General features: G+C 42.0%; 1 protein-coding gene across 5 annotated transcripts in view; it reads left to right on the top strand.

The window, feature by feature from the left end:
- Positions 1-16,822, top strand: part of IL1RAPL1 (interleukin 1 receptor accessory protein like 1) — a 653,479-nt gene that overhangs the window by 68,012 nt on the left and 568,645 nt on the right. The window contains exon 1 of one of the 5 annotated variants that reach the window (XM_082219954.1): positions 14,969-15,036. The exons of 3 other annotated variants lie outside the window; for them this stretch is intronic. The gene's annotated coding sequence lies outside the window, so the exon portion shown is untranslated. Of the gene's footprint in view, positions 1-14,968; positions 15,037-16,822 lie in introns of those variants that run through there. One more of the 5 variants, XM_082219955.1, reaches the window with a different exon arrangement.

The following is a 16,822-nucleotide window of genomic DNA, read 5'->3' as shown; positions in this document are numbered from 1 at the left end:
GCAGCTTATAAAGACTAGAGGTGGCAGTTCTGTCTTCCCCATCTGCCAATGTCATACAACACTGAACAACCACAAGCAACACGTGGCTAATAATGTGCTAACAAAGTATTTACACACAATTCATAAACAGAAAATATGTAAGAGTCACAAATAATAGGAGTTCAAAGAAACGTTCCATGAACAAAAATAGAAGGCATAGTCAGTCAGTATCAAAGACCACTGAGATGGAGGCAAAATGCCTTTGAACATTCAAAATGCTGTAGATATGTGGTGATAGGTGCTCCGAACGTAGAACAATTTTTCTGGATAACAATCTGTTTCAATAATGAATCTTCATCAGCAAATAAATTGTCCCTAGGGGTACATCAAGTAGCAATGGATCAGCAATCACTTGATAGTGTAGTTATTGAAACAGTTCGTTATCCTGTTGAAAGGCATTTTGCCTCCCTCTCAGTGGTCTTTGATACTGACTGACTACGCCTTCTATTTTTGTCCATGAAACATTTATTTGGCACCCATTATTTGTGACTCTTACATATTTTCTGTTTATGAATTGTGTGTAAATACTTTGTGTTAAGTTGTGGGTGAACATATCTGATGACACAGCGATTCTTCAAACAGCTCTTGTTTATTCACAGGCCAGAACAGAACTGAACTGAGGAGCTCAGTCAGCCTGCTTATATAGAGCTCCAGTACAACGTAACTGTAACAATTTTCTAAAACTATCCAATCACTGAACGTCACTTTCAATTCCTTATTTGCATAACTATCTACAGTATCCCCCTGCTGGCCCAGGGTGAGAACTTCAATACATAACACCTTGTTAGCATATTATTAGCCACGTGCTGCTTGTGGTTGTTCAGAGTTTTCTGCTTTGCAACACGGGATTTCCTTTGTTTTATAATGCCATACAACAGCCTTTCCTAGCCTGCTGCCCTCCACGTCTTTGGACTACAATTCTCATCATTCCTGACTATAGGCCAAGCTGGTTGGGGCTGATGAGAGTTGGGATCCTATAACAGCTCGAGGACACTAGGTTGGGGAAGGCTAGTATGTATATTTATTCTTAATCGATTTCAAGGTTTGAATCAAAATGTAACTTAAGATCATGCCCTGACCATTTTCAGTTATCTCATTTCTTGGTTCACAACATTTTTTGAGAGATTCCTGTCTGCAAGCAATCTTTTCAAGCATGTCTTCCTGGAATAGTTATTATGCCGCATTGTAGCGCTGCTTGAATAAATTGAATATATGCCCTTACTACCTACTGGTTGGGAATGGCGAAATTGTGTAGAGCTGTTGATTTGTGCTGCATACCTGGGGATAAAAGGGGAACTTGTAACTGTTGGCAAAGCACTTGACAAGATAAATCAAAGAGTATGACTGAATTAGTTACTGTTTGCCATGACCTTGGATAGCTTGTATATATATTCGAGAAACCAGCAAGTAGGAAGCTCTGCTTGAGCTACTGAAGAATATGGCTGAATTTCTACTTCTGTATATTTGGTTTCTTCATGTTGGAAATAGGTTGCACAAATATATGGAGTAAAAAGACTCTAGAAATAGCTTGCATCAGTGTATTCCTATAAAATAAAATACATTGAAATAAGAGTTATTCAGACTGAAGATCTTGGCTATCTGTTTTGTTGATGGACTGCAGCGTCCTTACTTGTTCATAAACACTCCATATAGAGGTATAGTTTTTAGTGAGGGACACTTAACTTCTTCATTTTTCTGTCTCGTTACACCTCAGAATTTCTTTCTGGTCAGTGGAGAATACATACATTTGTCATATGTCTCTCAATCTTATGCACTGTTGAGATCAGAAGATGACCTTATTTGTAAAAAGTGGGAAATAACCATTTTATCCAGAGGATCTATGAGCAATGTGGATCTAGTTGGCATGCAGATACCTTTGCAGTTCCTCCCCACCACCTGAGCAGAAGCATCAAAATTCACATCAAAATTTGCTTTAGGAGGAATTCAGGGTCAGATCTATAAAAGAGGGCTCTCAGTCTCTGAAAGCCATTTATCATTACATTTGGCACCTATCATTTTTCTATAAACTTTGGAGATTACTCCAGCACCGAGTTCCTTTTTCAGCTTAAATTGCAAAGAATTTAGATGGGTAGCATATAATTACCCAATTATAATTAATTGGTTGGATTGCTAAAATTAATCGCTGCTATTATTGCAAAAAAGAAAAAGAACTATGAAATACTAGATGGTGGTGGTAGGTACTATGGGTCTTTTAAGTTCTGTATGCCAGTTGCAAGATTTTCCCTGGGCTACTTTGGAAATAGAGATATATAGAAGTTTATAAAATAGTCCAAGAAATATATATATATATAATAAACTCTGAAGTTCTAGTCACCTAGAGAAAAATAGGTTTCTAGCACACGAGCATTGCCAATTTTTGTATTTTAAAGTGTGTGTGTGTGTGTGTTTAATTGTCTTTTTTGCTCTGAGAAACCAGAGACACTTATGGAGCACCAGCACTGTAAAGGTCATTGCTTTGACCTGCATCTGTTTCACCCATCTCCTAATCACGCAGCAGTAAATTAATCAACACAGAGTCTTCTTCGTAAACAGAATAAAATTTTTACTTGAGAAAATAAAGTTGTTCATAAACAGCATAGTTAAAGAGCATACACAGAGCGCTCATAGCAGCTATCTGAATCTTCACAGAGGCACAGTCTTAGTGAGGCCCATAGAGAGGCTGGCTACTTTTATAGGGGAGAATGAGTCATCACCCAAGATAAATCATGAGTCATAGTGACTTTGCAGTTTGCTGTTAACAGTTACAGGCAGCAGACTTGAATGATTGTATAGGCCTTGTAGGCCTTTGCCTTCCTTCTTCTGCTCTGCTTCTGCTCTCAAGAAACTTTGTCTCACAACACTCTTGTGGTGGGCAGTGGCGGAGCTTCATGCTCCAGCACCAGGGGCAGAGAGCAGACGGGGCGGGGCTGGCACACATCCGGGGCATGGGGCGTGCCATCTGTGGGGGCGGGGTGCCCAGTGCAGGCGGGGGGCAGCCGTGATGGCATCCTGGGGATCGCGCTGCTGGGGGCAGTGCGCTCCCCCCCCCCGCACTCCTCTTCCTCCGCCAGTGGTTCTGGGCACACCAAAAAGAGTCCCTGCTCACATGAAAATCTCACTTTCCAGGCAAGTTCTTGTGGGGGCAAATAGTCTGAAGTTTGCCTGTCACAAATGGACAAGAAACTACAGTGGTACCTCTTGTTACATACGTAATTGTCAGGGGCTCAGGAACAGAGGCACAGGGGGGAGAGGAGATGGAGAGCGAAGGGGAAGGATCTGAGGGCAGCGTAGGGGAGTATGGCAGTGACCCGAGAGATTCCATGAGCGTCTCCAGCGAATCAGAAGATTCCCAGAAGGAGGCGCCGATGGTCAGGGCAAGGGGGGCCAGCGGGGACTCCCAAAGCAGCAGCTGGAGATCAGGGCCAGCTTCCCCACCAGAGCGTAGTGGGGGGGAGGAGTCCCAGGTGTCAGGGCCAGCGTCTCCTCCAGCAGGGAGAGAAGATGAGTCGAGACTGACCACACCTCCAGCGGAGAGTGGGGGAACGGAGGGGAGGTCAAGTACAGCTAGCCTCCCCGAAGGGGGAAGCAGTGACAGGAGCAGTGTAACGGTCAGGAGGAAGGTTACCGGCTGGGCGCGCACGCCAAGTTCAAATGTACAGGCGCGCGGGACAGCAGAAAGCCCGGATCGGGAACCAGGTCCTAAAGCCCGCCGGAGGCAGGGGGAAGACTCAGGGGACTCAGCGTCAGAAGAGTCTAGGAAGGGCGAGACCCCAGCTGACAGGCGGACCCAGAGGAGGAAAGAGCAGAGGAAGAGGTGGAGCAAGGCTAGAGTCTTAAACTGGTGTCTGGGGGGAGGAGACTCAGACGGAGCTTCAGCGGTCTAGAGTTTAAGACATAGAGCTGCGCGCTGCGGCTGTGAAAGCAAAACTGAACTTCAATAAAGACTTTTGTATATAACAACGAACCAGCGTTGGTCCTTTGTGAGCTGGGACCTCGGGCAGCTCTGACAGTAATTCATTCCAGAGGTCCGTTCTTAACCTGAAACTGTTCTTAACCTGAGATAACACTTTAGCTAATGGGGCCTCCTGCTACGGCTGCACCACTGCTGCACGATTTCTGTTCTCATCCTGAAGCAAAGTTCTTAACCTGAGGTAATATTTCTGGGTTAGTGGAGTCTGTAACCTGAAGCATCTGTAACCTGAGGTACCACTGTATACTGTCACCTGATGCGTGTATCTCTGACAATTTTGTTGAAGTGTCACTCCAGAATCTGAATGGCACAAAACCTCTCCTCATGTTACTCAAGTGTAGAGAGGAAGCATGATGAAAAGGGGCTCAGAGATGTCCCCAGATTTTCCCTGCTCCTCCTGACCTCCCAGTTCCTGTCACCATGTTGTGGATAATAGCAGCAGCAGGAAACCTTCTGAATGTGTAGAGGTTCGCATCACAATTTAGAACTCTGGGCCACTAGAGTTTTAAAACATGGAGAGGGTCTCCATGCTTAAAGATAGTACCTACTGCCAATATCACCCTCGACTCATTGATGTGAATGGTGGAGGCAGGAGCATCAGCATGATTTAGGAATGAGGCTTCAAGCCCCTTTCAACTTACTTGCCCTGTACATAGGCAAAACACATGAATTGGGACTGTTTTCATATAAGGAAGTTGCCTGTAAAACTAGAGCTGCAGTGTTATGCATACTTTCCTGGGAGTGAACCCTATTAGACTGTGACTTACTTCTGGGTATAAGATTGCATTGTAAATGTGTAATTGGATTAGTATATCAAAATTTGTAAATGATATACAGCAGGGCACAGACCCCTCATTGTCCAGAGTGTCTTGTATGTCTCCAGTTTACTGTATTTGTTACATGTAACTTCTAATGTTCTGCTGACTGTCATAAGCAAGAGTTGGAGAATGGTTACACATGTTTCCTGCCAAGCCTCTAGAGGGCTTGTGTGTGTGTGTGTGTGTGTGTGTGTGTGTGTGTGTGGTGGGTGAGAGAGAGAGAAATAAGCAGAAAATGCAGACAAACAAACAATATCTGTATAATAAACTGACAGGTACCTCAGAACTCTGTGTTCAGAATCCATAAGATAGAACTGTCACTTAGCACTATTGAAATAAAACATTTCATCTTGCACCTGATTTTCAGCACATTTGTTTCCAGTGTCCTAGGCATTATTCCTCCTGCACTGTGACCTAAGCAAATCAGACAGCCACTTTAATTTCAAGGGGATTCCAAAGGTGTGAGCTTAGCCTTGCTACTTTAATTAAGGACTCAGGACAGGGGTTTTTGTTTTTGTTTGTTTCATTTTCAGCATCTTGAGTGGTCAATCCCAGTTAAGATGAATAGCAAACATTGAACAATGGCCTGTGGGGACATCTTCATATTTGCCTATGGTACCCTCATGGGCCTATACCGTTAGGGCCTATACACACACTGTTTATACCTGCTTCTTTCTGGACAGGAAATGCAGTAGAATCATGCAGTTTCTGAATCTGTGAAATAAATTCAGATGTTGGTATGTAACAAATAGAACTGGTCTGGGAACCGGCATATGCATTTGCACATATTTATGCTTACACGAGTAATATCAAAGTCTTATAACTGGTCTACATTAAAGCACAACTTGTAGTTTTAATGAGACACTACTGTATTAAAATGTTTTCCTCACATAAAGATTGCATATGAATGTAAAACCACAGTTCAAACTATTTATGAAAGAGTTCACCCTTCCATTTTAATGGGAGTTTCTAAAAGACAGTGAAACTATTTTAATACTTTCAGATTTATGGGACTTTATCCAATTGCATTATTGGAAGGAAACTCGCTGTCTGTACTTTGTACTATGAAAATTCACTTTAGAAGTTTCAGCTTTGTGAATATATTAGCCAACAAATTTAAGCATATGACAAAGAGAGTCCATTTGAAATTGGTAAATTATTTGTAAAGGATTGTTAGCTAACGATACTTTGGGGTTTTGTTTTCATTTTTTTATACTGCATTTACTTTTTGTGTTATGATTTGGAACTTCTCTGTTAACTTCTGTTTACAGTTTCTGTTCTCATGAAAGAGCTGGCTAATTAACTGAAATTATACGATTTCTTGCTGGTATGAGAAGAAAGAAGTGAGAAAATCTGAGCATCGTTACCAGTAGTCCTGACAATGTCTGTCTTTGTTGAGGATGGAATTGATGTCATGTTTGGCAGCCAACCAAGATTGTACTGCAAGTAACACAACGATATTTTGGACAAGCTTTGCAGGAATTTCCTTTCCAAAATCTTTTTGCAAAGCTTCAGAGTCAGGACCATTTTTCCTCTCTTCACAAAGAATTAATATCAAGACACGGCTTGTGCTTTTCACTTTTTAAGCAGAGATAATGGAATAATCACTAACAGTCATGAAGAAGAACTCAAGCCAAACCCACCTAGCTTTGATAAATGTATTGGCTTAAATCAACTGCAGTCCTCTTGTCTAACATCTAACCTTCAGTAACATAAGTCACACATGGTATTTTTGTAGCAAAACATGAGCTGGGGTCTAGCAGGAATTGGTGTGCAATCAATATACATATGCTTGCACGGCCACGAACGTAGCAAACAAATCAACAACTTGGGCAATTCTACCCAGCTGTATTCTGAGATGTCTGAGTTGATTCTATGGCTGTCACCAAGAGTGCCAATTTGGCCCCATGACCATGGGTACCATGCAGTGTGCATGACACTGGCACTGAAATTTGTGGGTGCCCAGCCCCTCATGTGGAATTTTGTGGGTACTTGGGCACCCAGGGTCCCAGGGAGTTGGCATTTATGGCTGTAACAACTCTTTACTAAGGACCTGACTTCAGCTTTGTAATATGCTTGTCTCTACAAGAATCAACTCCTTGACTGTAGTAACAAATAAGTAACATATTCAACTTTCCTACACTAGCATTTTCAGCCCCTGTGTGGACTGTCACTCCAATTTAAATGTGGACAACCAGCTTCTATTGATCACTGCAGATTCACCAAGTTCCTGTTTTACTCCCACTTGTACCATTGTCCTTATTTTTTCAAAATCTTCTAAATACTGTCACCACACAGTTATATTATGCTGTTTAAACAAAACTTTAATCTATAATCCAGTAGCTGTGGTACTTTAGACGTGATGTAAAACCAGCCAGGCACACTTTATAAATAAAGAAAATAACATTTAAAAACTTCCCTGTTTTGTTTTTTTAATATAATATTTTATTAGGTTTTGACAGTAGAAAAGTTTAGAAAACACAAAAGGCAAATGCAAAACAAATACAAAAACACAAAAATACAAAATACAAAAATACAAACATTAAACACAAAAAGAAAAAAAACACATATAGAAGAAAAACAAAATTTCTCTCTTTCTTAATCTCTCCACTTTAAATTGACTTATTTTCCTGACTTCCTCGTGTCTCCCATTATTGTATCCCTTTTAAATTTATTTAAAAAGCTTCCCTGTACAGGGCTGCCTTCAGATGTCTTCTAAAGGTTGTATAGTTACTTATCTCTGACATCTGATGGGAGAGCATTCCACAGGGTGGGCACCACCACTGAGAAGGCCCTCTGCCTGATTCCCTGAAACACTTCTCACAGTGAGGGAACTGCCAGAAGAGCCATGGAGCTAGATCTTAGTGCCGGGGTTGAATGACGGGGAGGATGGTCCTTAAGGTATACTGGGCTGAGGCTATTTAGGACTTCAAATGCCAGCACCAACACTTTGAATTCTGCTTGGAAATGTACTAGTAGCCAATGTAGGTATTTCAGAACCGGTGTTATATGTTCCCGGCAGCTGCTCCAGGTCAACCGTCTAGCTGCCACCACCCTGAACACAGAATTAACCTGCATGTCCATAACTTCTGGTCCTGCGCACCTGGTCCTTCAGGGGCATTGTTACTTCATTCAGGCCCAGAGGGTCCCCCACACCTGCCTGCCCCCTGTCCCCCAGAAACAGTACTTCTGTCTTGTAGGAATTCAGCCTCAATGCTCAAAGGTAAATACTTAAATTGGTTACTGTTTCTTTAAATGGCAGTTGTGCATAATACAGAAGCATATACGGGACTGACTTGTAAAAGCATAGCTCCTAACCCTTTATATGTTAGTTACTCTTGTCCTTCTGCTTCAGCTGGTCAGTCTCACCACTACCAGGTACTTCTGCTGGTTTGCTATGCACCAGGCTTGCAGGCAGTTCTCTCTCTCTGGCCAGCTGCAGAAGCTGCTTGCTGAACTTCCCCATGTTGCTCACTGCACTTTAATAGCCTTTTTGCCAGTCTTCGCCTTTAGGTGCAGTATTCATGGAGTTCATGCTAGTAGGAAAGACCAGATTTCATCATGTGTAGACAAAGTCTAGCTCTACTGAAGTTGATGAAGCAATGCCACTTTCCCTCAATTGAGATAAGTTTCCAAACTTTTGATTAAGCTATTATTTATTGCTTTTAGCTAGATATGTTGCATTCCAACTACCTGACAGCAGTCACTCTTTTTATTTTTATTATTATGTTTAGAAATTTAACAGGGTGATTTTCGAAGTAGGATGTGGTATTTTGGGTCTGCCAATGTGGCATTTTGCTTGCTTTTCATTTAAAAGGCCTACCTCAGCTGTGTGATCATTGTCATCTTTGACTTGTGTTACCCAGGAAACAAGGGAACCTTTTTTATATTGCTGTGGTTCATTTTTTTTCTCATTCCCTATTTATTCATTCTTTGCTAGCCTGTTTTGTTTAAGGGTGTATGCTGTAGTGTTTTGTTCTGTTAAATCACCACCAGTAAGCTTTCATTCTCTCTTTCATAAATACTTCACATTACAGTCCTTTAACATATGGTGATTGTGACTCAGGGCTTATATTTACTTCGGTAAAACAGGGCTCTAGCTAATGTATGTGCCATAATCATGCTGTATAAAAAAACAACCCTGTGCTTTTAAGTACTGTAAAAATTCACATGCATGCTAAGTACATGAGAACCGACATCTCTAAAGGAACAAAAAATTGCAGTTTTGTAATTTATATTAAAATGACTAATGTTTTTGGAGCCGTGGTTCTGAAATAATGCTGTGCCAAATTTTTGCTTTTTTATTGCTAAATAGCTGTTTCAGGGAGTGAAGGTGAGGTTTTGGGTCCCCCCCCCCCGTGGGGAGCTTACCTTTAATCAATCAATTGCCATCTACTACTGCCTTCTCTTTTTTTAATGATTGTGTGCTCTACCATCCTAGCGCTTCTTTGATGTCATTTTTCACCATAGGATTACGGGAATCACATCCTGAATATGTTTATTTCACAGTACATAGGAACATAAATTGTTGCCTTACACAGTCATACTGCTGGGTCCCTCTAGCTCAGTGCTGTCTACATTCACTAGTAGAGACTCTGTAATCCCAGCCTTACTTGAAAATGCTTGTCTTTACTTGAGATAGTTTTGTATGCTAAGCATCTGCTGTACCATTAGGCAAAGGGGAAACCACACCACCGATCAGGTTTGCCAACATGACAATATCATCAAGGCCAATCAGAGTCTTCGTATTTGCCTTGGTCTGAATGCAATGGCGAGAAAGTATGATGCTATTGTTCAGAAAGCCAGACTGATGTTCTCTGTCTTACAACACAGCACTAGTCATTTCATTGTCTGCAACTGCTCTGTTCATCAGCCAGTTTCAGTCTGCCAGCAGAAACTTGAACCTCAGGTCTTAGCCAAGATCAAGAGAAGGAAACAAAAAAGCAGTTTCATGAAAGAAAATCATTTTTCTCCCTCCAAGGTAGAGCGGCCTTTATTGGGTGTCAATTGCATAAAATAATGAGATGAAATAACCAATTGAATAAAATTAAGAAAATACAGGTCAAGGTAACAGAGGGGAACTGTTACCAGAGAATTCTAGAAACTTCTTGTTTACAACTCATCCCCCAAAAGGTAGAGAGTTGATCAACCCTTTCTTCTAAATATGATTGTTTAAATTGGTTAGTTTTTCTGTACCCTGTTTCAGTAAATCCAGCTTTATAGTTTAAAGCTGCATAACCGTGCTTTTATGCTTTAATTACTGCTCCAAAAAAAGCAAGCTGCATGGCTGGGATTTTGCTTGGCATGTAATGTGGGACTAGTTACAGAATATGGATGGTTTTGCATACAAATGTGTATGTCGGTACAATGCATTAATTGTTTCCAGGAGGAAATACATTTGGATGTACATCTGAATGTATAACCACATGGTAGGTATACAAATACATGCAACAGGATCTGAGTGAGGAGGTGGAAACATGGTTGTCATAGCAACCAGGATGCTCATTTCTTCCACCTGGCTCCCATCCTCTTGTGAAGAGTTCCATGTTCTTTCAAAAATAGATGAAACCTAGCATTGAAAAGTGAGAGGGCACATCTATTTAGATCTGTGATGAGTGTTCATGAAAATTATGCCACTGTTTCAGTTCAGAACAATTTAAAACTTGGTTCTACCATTAACCATGTGGTTTGTAAGAGACATGTTTCCAGGAACTTGCTTTCTTCGTTGAAAATATATCATAAATCACAACAATTTATGAAATAGTGAATGGTTTGTGCTTATTCAGGGACCATGTTTTAAGGAGTCTCAATTCCTTTGCCTCTTGTTTTCTGGGGACTGAAAGTGCCAGCGTGGTGTAGTGGTTAAGAGCGGTGGACTTGTAATCTGGTGAACTGGGTTCACTTCCCCACTTTTCCACATGCACCTGCTGGGTGACCTTGAGCTAGTCACACTTCTCTGAAGTCTCTCAGCCCCACTCACCTCACAGAGTGTTTGTTGTGGGGGAGGAAGGGAAGGGCGATTGTTAGCCGCTTTGAGACTCCTTAAGGGGAGTGAAAGGCACACTATCAAGTCCAAACCCCTCCCCCTTCTCCTCCTCCTCCTCCTCCTCCTCCTCTTCTTCTTCTTCTTCTGGCTCAGATGTGAGTCAGCTGAATAGGAAATCCTTGGCCACCCCTAAGGCATTTTCTTGAAAAACACTGTAGTTTCCCTCTAAGATCACACAGGAAACAACCTCAGACAGAGATGGTGTTAGGCAGTAGGGGTGGGCTTCAACTCAACAGTATCCCTAATCAAGATAGAATCAAAGAGCTGGAAGGTCCACAAGCGTCATCTAGTTCAGCCTCCTGCAATTCAGGGAACTTTTGCCCAACGTGTAACTCAAACCCACAACCATGAGAGAGTAAGCATCTCATGCTCTACTGACTCAACTATTCAGGCATTCATGACCGTATGCTAGAAGGCCCCATGCAAGCCCTCAAATCAAGCTCCTAAATGGAGGTTTCCTGGTGAAGGAGTCCTATGGACTATGACAGCCCCTCCCTTATTAATAACAGCGCCACCAGACTATCAAGCATGATGGATTAATCTCCAGTGATACGTCTGAGGGGAGGGATATCATAGTAGTTAAGAGATGGCAAGCATTTGGAAACCCCTCTCTGACCCACCCCTCCAGCCACACCTACTTCCCCCCACCAACCACCAGACTGGCTGATATCGGTAGATGATCCTCACAATGTCACCCTGCTAAACACATCTTTCAAGAACTCCCACCCTGCCAGGCACTCACTGAAACCAGAGCTGGTATATTATGGAAAACTTTCCACTGACATTACTGGTAAGGGAGATCCCCTGCTATGTGTGTGGATTACCGCCATTTGTCGACTCACAGTTGTCATTGTGTCTGACACTGTGCCACTGCCTGCTGATAGAAGATTCATTCTACATTTCTTTGGTTCCATAACCAAGAAATCTTACTCCACTTTCCTCAGACCAGCGTTACATATGTGTGTGTGTGTACCAATAGTTACAGACATCTAAGCCTCTTTTTGGAACAAAAGGGAATGAGCACAACAAGGTTGCTTTAGAAGCTGTATTGTTTGAAATGAGCACCCATTGTTGGTGCTGCCATGGAAATTATAATTTGAAAGCTCAAATTTTCCCCAGAGTATTGTATGTTGTTATAAGCCTGTGCAAGCCTGAACATTCTGAATGTCCATGGATTCCCCCCCCCCCATTCAGACCACTCTCCCTTGTTCAGCCTGTTAGATTGGATTTCTCAATTCCCATATCCCACTGCTAGAGCCTTCACAACAGAGAAGCCTGTATACATAAGCTGATGAATCTTTGCTTTTGCTTATCCTTTCTTTTATGTGAAAAGGAAAAAAAAAAATTTCCAAACACCATCAAACAACTCTGCATCCTTGCCAAACACACGTCAGAGCAGGTACACAAAGGTTGGCAGTCGAGTGGTTCCATAATAATATAAAGCATTCAACAAAGTGCAAAAGAGGGGAGGGAGGGACTCAAGCTATCTGTATGTTAAAAAACAAAGGAATGGCTTTTAAGGGCTTTTAAAGGGGCAAATCTAAATGTTTGGACTGCTTTGGAAGAACATAAGAAACTGCCAGGCTAGAGAATTTGCCAGTCTAGCTTGGTATCGTCTACCTAACTGACAGTGGCTTTCCAGGATCTAAGGCAATATCCTTAGGATCTTTCCTATCACCACCTAGCTGATCCTTTTCAACTCAAAATGCTAGGGATTAAAATTGGGGCTTCTCAATAGGAAACACACACACTGTCACTGAGTTACAATTTCAGTTGGAGAGAGGCAGTTATAACCTTTTTGCTCCTGTTCTATAGTCTTCATCCAGATTGCCTCCAAAATTGCTAAGGAGAAGACTTATGGGCATAATTTGTACTCTTACCTCTCCCCTCCCCTTCTTAACTAATATCATTTTAGGAATAGAGAGGATTTTTATCTTGACCCATGGCTGCTTCTTACAAAGAAAAAATATATGAGGCGCTCAAGGCAGAGAGTACATAATGATTAAAAACTACTATCCTTTCCATCCCTATAACTCTGGGATTCCTTGAAAGCTTATCAGGGATCTTCACTGAGGAGATACATCTGTATTCCTGAAAGACATCTTACTTTCTTCCTGAACACAGACACAATTGAATATGACTTGGATTGAATGGATAGTATAGGAAAGATTGGCATGCTATTTTTTGCAGAATAGAAAGAATACTACTTCACGTAGAATAGTTAGTGGTACAGCAAATTCAATTCAGCACTGTTGCTCAATTAGTTCTTGTAGTTCACATGTTCTCCGGTGCTATACCAGCTGCACTGGCTCCCGGTGGAGTACAGGATCAGGTTTAAGGTGCTGGTTTTAACCTTCAAAGCCCTACATGGCCTAGGACCCTCGTATCTACGGGACCGCCTCTCCTGGTATGCCCCACAGAGGAACTTACGGTCCTCAAATAAAAACATCTTGAAGGTCCCAGGCCACAGAGAGGTTAGGCTGGCCTCAACTAGAGCCAGGGCTTTTTCGGCTGCGGCCCCAACCTGGTGGAACGCTCTGTCACAAGAGACAAGGGCCCTGCAGGACTTGACATCTTTCCGCAGGGCCTGCAAGACAGAGCTGTTCCACCAGGCCTATGGTTAGGGCACAGCCTGACTCCCTCCTTTGGCAATCTTTACAATACTTTAGTTTATGGTTGCCATCAATTTTGATTTTAATTAATTCTTATGATGTTTTTATAATGTTGCACTATTTTAGTGTTGTTTCCAGGATCGGCTTCGGCTGGGGAGGGCGGGATATAAATAAAATTTATTATTATTATTATTATTATTATTATTATTATTATTATTATTATTAACCTATACATATTATCATGACTCAGTGCAGTTCAGGATGCCTCCCCTCACACCTGGAATTTAAAAGGGTGGAATGTGTTGTATTTTACTACTAATAGTATGATTATTGAAAAATGCCATTAATCTTAAAGATGCATATATAATGGTGAAGTTGTAACTGGTGTATATGTCCTACCTAAGAATGAACTTGGTTGCCCAGATGCCTCTTACTTTGCAGGTGTAACAGGGCCACCTAAAAATAAGCTCCAGAGAATTGCGCACATACACAAAAGTATATATAGGCTTGCTTGTTTTTGTAATCCTCTAGAACTCCCAAATAGACTGGCAATGAAATTCCCAAAAGTACAGAATGCTGAGATGTCGGCTAGAAAAAGTGAAAAATTGGAGGTGAGGAGATAATTGAGGAAATGAGTGTGCACAAACCCCGTAAACCTGAACCTCAGGATTCTCCCCTGGAACTGCTGTTTCTTCAGACCACACCACTTCTCCATAGGCCATAGCCATTAATAGGCCTGCTCCATGCCTTCCTTGAGTCATTTGCCTGACTGCATTATATCCTTGAACTTGGTTGCCTTAATAGTAAGAGGTATGTGTGAAAAATTGTGATTTTGGCATGGTTTGAACATAGCCTACTGTAAGGGATGTATGAACATATGTACCTCAGTCTGTTCTGATATTGATTGGCACTTCCAACTGGTATTTTCCACGCCACTTCTTGTTGTTTAGTCGTTTAGTCGTGTCCGACTCTTCGTGACCCCATGGACCAGAGAACGCCAGGCACTCCTGTCTTCCACTGCCTCCCCCAGTTTGGTCAAACTCATGTTGGTAGCTTCGAGAACACTGTCCAACCATCTCTTCCTCTGTCGTCCATTCTTGTGCCCTCAATCTTTCCCAACATCACAGTTAGTTTATTTTGCAGAAGTCAATGTTCTGTTTTGTCAGTTGCTGATGAAGAAATGTACATATTATTAACCCCCCCCACATAGCACACAATAGACATGCATACATCAGCCATCAACAGATATTTACAAATCAGTTACCTTCCTTGCATGTTCCTTTCAGAGTTAATGAATTTCCACAGGTGTTGCCCTGTTAGTCTTCTGAAGCAAAAACAACAAAGAATGTTGTGACACCTTAAAAGCAAAGTTAATGAAGTAGCTAATGACCCATCACAAAGCTATCTACACCCACAATCTCTCCACCCACCCAACTGTCTAAGCAAGAGGCATTATGACAGTGCAATGACACATTTCTGCCAAGCCAAAGCAGATGAGGATGTGCAGCAGGTCCAGAGAGAGGTGTGGCTTGAGGAAGGGCATGGCCTAGGGTAAGTCACTATAACTAGAGATTATGCCCATCAGCTGGAAATTCTTCACCTCTGGTTTATTTGATAGTGCCATTTAAAACATCTGAGTAGGTAGCATCGCTTTATACATGACATAAGGCTTTTGTTATGATCAGCATAAGTGTGAGTACTCTCTTTCCCCCTCATTTTAATTCTGTGAACATAGATATGCTTAGAAAGAGTACCTGCTTATGCACCGAGACATGATTGAAGATGCAAGGAACAGGCAAGTAAATAGACATATTAAAAGAATCAACAAATCCAATGAGTTCACACAGTGTTTCATTAAAACACATCTGAGGTAACAAGAAAATTAACCTAGCAATTAAGTTCCTCCTGTGTTCATAATCATAACATCAAGTCAAAATTTCTTTCATACTCCTTGATTAAAGTAACATTCCATTTTTCATGCTTATTTAACTAATTTTGGAAAACAAGGAGTCACTATACCCTTTAAGAAACCTCTGATACCTTTTCCTTTAAACCTTCATTTAAGATATGATTATGCCTTAGTGTTCATAATATTATCTGTTTGAAAGTATAGTAATAGAAGGTAAGGAAGAGGAGATGATAAGTTTTTACAGGCGTGAATTTGCTGGGCAAAGAGGATCCAAAGGCATTTATATTCTGAGCCACCTTTGTTTGAGGTTTGAGGACAACTCCCCCCCCCCCCCAGTACTCCTGGACTAGAAAGCCCCTGTACAAATCTGTAGACATTCCTTCAGTCAGATGTTTTTGGTGGTGAATCAACAGTTTGCCATCACTCTTAGTGTTCTGTGAAATGATCTTGTGCAGGGATATTTTTTAATGAAAGGGGGCACTTTGGTGTAGAGTGAAATCTTTCCCCAAACTTCCCCTTTTCCATATCATTTGAATGCCTATTCATGATGCTAGTTTCCCAAAACTCTCCTTTAGTTCAGTTGAGGAGTCCCTAGATGAGGCAGCATGCTATTCGCTCTGCTTTGGTGGCTTGCTGAAGGGAGACAAAGTTTCTGTTGCCTGACTTGGAACCCCCATTTGATCATGGCACTTGATAGCCACCTCTAGGACCATTGAAAGCCTCTGTAGGGTGTGTCTGGCTGGACTTGGCTGGTGGTCCGATGATCTTTTGCTGAGGCTGGATTGGTATGTCCTCTGGATGCCTTCTTTCCAAGCAATGCTGGCTGCATCATGACTTTGCCTTGCTGCTGACAGGAGCTCTGAGTCTTTCTATTGGTGTTGGGAGGAGAAAGGAGGTGAGATGGTATGAGCACCCTCATTCGCTTTTTTTTTTTTAGCAGAAACTCTTGAATTTCCTAATTGGAACTTACCAATGTAAATTGTAAGCAGAGTGCTCAGCTTATAGGATCCTACTCCTTGCTGATCACCCTTTTCAGAAGCTGATCATATTTATAGCCGTATAAGTAGTAGTAAAAGGGACATGAGTGGCGCTGTGGTCTAAACCACTGAGCCTTGGGCTTGCCAATCAAAAGGTCAGCGGTTTGAATCCCCGTGATGGGGTGAGCTCCCGTTGCTCAGTCCCAGCTCCTGCCCACCTAGTAGTTCGAAAGCACGCCAAAAAGTGCAAGTAGATTAATAGGTACCGCTCCGGCGGGAAAGTAAACGGTGTTTCCGTGCGCTGCTCTGGTTTCCCCAGAAGCGGCTTAGTCATGCTGGCCACATGACCCAGAAAAACTATCTGTGGACAAACGCCTGCTCTCTCGGCCTGTAAAGCAAGATGAGTGCCGCAACCCCAGAGTCATTTGCGACTGGACTTAACTGTCATGGG

The sequence above is a fragment of the Podarcis vaucheri genome (assembly GCF_965113315.1).
Source record: "Podarcis vaucheri genome assembly, chromosome: 4".
Classification (NCBI taxonomy): Eukaryota; Metazoa; Chordata; class Lepidosauria; order Squamata; family Lacertidae; genus Podarcis; species Podarcis vaucheri.
Note: the sequence above shows the minus strand (reverse complement) of the source record. Positions and strands in the feature narration are given on the sequence as shown.